Source organism: Geospiza fortis, unplaced genomic scaffold, assembly GCF_000277835.1.
Source record: "Geospiza fortis unplaced genomic scaffold, GeoFor_1.0 scaffold134, whole genome shotgun sequence".
Lineage (NCBI taxonomy): Eukaryota > Metazoa > Chordata > Aves > Passeriformes > Thraupidae > Geospiza > Geospiza fortis.
In genome coordinates, this window is record NW_005054396.1 from 534,280 (window position 1) to 536,956 (window position 2,677).

The 2,677-nt window shown below is 42.9% G+C and overlaps 1 protein-coding gene across 2 annotated transcripts in view; it reads right to left on the reverse strand.

The window, feature by feature from the left end:
• VPS54 (VPS54 subunit of GARP complex) overlaps positions 1 to 2,677 on the reverse strand; it is a 47,342-nt gene extending 44,665 nt beyond the window's left edge. For both annotated transcript variants that reach the window (XM_031060965.1, XM_005425786.2), the window contains exon 1: positions 2,588 to 2,677. The gene's annotated coding sequence lies outside the window, so the exon portion shown is untranslated. The remainder of the gene's footprint in view (positions 1 to 2,587) is intronic.

Sequence of the window (2,677 nt, forward strand, 5' to 3'; positions counted from 1 at the left end):
ATTCCTGCTACAAGTCTGTTAAAGGTAGAGACTGCAGAGCAGTGACATGTGGAAAAAAGGCAGTAGAACTGCACCAGTCCCAGCAAAAATCCCAACACTGAGGTCCTGACGTGACAAAAGGAGTCCAACAGATGCTCATGGCAACTTGTGTTAACAGCATGATTTCCTGTACAGCCCCTCTACTTGCCATCTTCAGCAGGGCCAGGCTCTTGTTCATCAGAAAATAACTTCCTAAAAATATTAATTTTCATGGGAACAGTGTGTTCCAAAGCCTTATCCAAGTCCTGAACTGGAAGTGGTTATGAGGGAGACAAATAAAAATATTTCACAGTTTGACATTGTGCATAAAGCTGCAACCAGACTATCAAAAAGCAGGCCCAGTGCACCTCACATCAAGTCCTGACACAGGATGCCCATCCACTGTCACTCTACAGGGCAGGTACTCTGCAAACAAGAACATCCAAACTTTCACTTGGTGAGCAACAGAGCATGCCATCCATGTTTGCTGACAGTCCTTGTGGTAATAATACCTGCCCAACAGAAGATCAAACAAAACTGATCACCTCTATTCACATAACTTCCTTTTTATCCCTTAAACAGCTTCCGTTGACAAAAAGAATAAATAATTCCATAGCATAAAACCCAGTATGGTCATGCTATACCTAGAATGCCAAGAACCAAAAGGAAGGTCTTACACTGTTGTATAAAGTCTCTACTGCTGTATACAGTCTTACAGTGACTGTATAAAAATGATGGACACTGTCTAACATATTGCAGAGTGCCAGACATGCTACCCCAATTCTAATAATCTAGCCCTAACACACACCCACACACATCCAAAAGAGCCTCCTTTTTTTTTAATTTAAGAACCAGATTGATAGAGAAAAAGCTGGGATATTTAAGCTATCAGGTATGAGTACCTTGGAACACCTGATCAGGACACGGACCTGTCAGTTTTGAGTATGAAGGAGCCACATTAACAATTCTTTACCTTCTGCTGAGAATATTCAGTTTTGTTGTTTTTTTTTTCTTAATCTAGCACCTATGTGAGGTGGGTGCAAAAAGCTAGAAATATTAAGACAAATCCTAGATTTGCTGGTAAATATGATTTGGACTTACTCATAGGAGGTCCCAGTAAAATGTACGTAGAACATCCACACTCATGCTCACCTGCTCACTCTTTCTGATCCATTCATTAAACAAGACAAGAATAAACAAAGTGTGAAGGGAAAAAAAAAGGAAACCAAAGAGAAACTGTGATCCTTTCAACTGGAAGGACAATATGATGTTCATGGGCCTTCTCTCTTCCTCAGACTCACAGCTCCTCATTTTCCCCAAACTCTGGAGAAGGAAAGCAGAAGTGGCTTCTTCACAGAGTTGCTGCCCCAAAACAAGAAACACCACCTACATGATCATGATTCCATTTCCCAACCTCTTCCTGCTCAAACTGCCACAGAGAAGCCTGCAGTCAGCTTTCTCCACTCATTTCTAGCAGCGCCTGACATTTTCCAGGCAAACAATATCTCTGCTCAACATTGGAAATGTGCATCTCCTTCTCCTCCCATGCCCGTCAACAAGGCAAGATTCCTGCACACATGCCAGACTCGACTACACAAAAAGATGGTGCTGAAGACAGAGGGACACTTGGGGCAGATCTTGTTACTGGCAAATAGGATAGGAGAGGTAGAGATGCTTCTCACTGTGCAACCTTCTGGCCTCACTGGTTAGGCTGCCCTGTGACTTTTGCATGAACAGCCATGGACCTCCTGTCTGTCAGTCCATTTTAGGCACTGTTCTCCTACCCAACAGATACACCAACCTAATGCCCAAAACATTTCTAGACCTTTTGTCTGCACTACAGTCTGTCAAAGAGTCACACTGACTCTCAGGTCACAACAGTAATTACTGCAGCCACTACAACAATTAACATACTGCAGTTGGCTTTTTGAGTAAGAGAGCAATTTCTTGCAAGGTTGCACAGCAACAGCTGCACAAGTCCATAGGACTTCTCATGCAGGACTTCATCAGTACAGGAAAGACAGAAAAGTCAACACACCACCTATGCTATAAACTCAAAAAAAACCCCCCAAAACAAGACAACAAAAAAGCAAATATGTAGCCCAGTAATTACTTTGATGAACTTTAAAATAAGCATTCTATATTTTTTTTACACTGGATTGTGATAACTCTGTGTGCTGTAACAGAAATCCTAAGTATTTAGAGAGTACAAGAATAACGGAGAAGAAAAAGGGACTTAGCAACATACTAAGGCCTAAACTGGACAGTCAGAAGGGGAAAGTTTCTGCTGGGACTGCAGAAGGTGGGTATTTTATACCCCCATATGTGTATTTCTCTCAACATCACATACTGTCTTTGAAAAATTACAGTAAAGAAATGCAAGAAATTAATCTCCCCATCACACAATTTTAGGATCATCTAGAAACCCAGGAACCATCGCATTCCTACATGGCTTATGGAACCAACAAGCTCTCTCAGCGCTCCACATCCCAGTCTATCCTGGCTGCCATGCGCCAGAGGGAAAACACAGAATACTTGCTCTAAACGTTAGCTCCCGAGCCGGCCATACCTTATGGAGAACACGCCAGGAGTATCTCCAGGAGGCCGTCGTCATATCTCTCCCCGTGGCATGGTCGGGAATGCTGCCGGGGACCTGCGG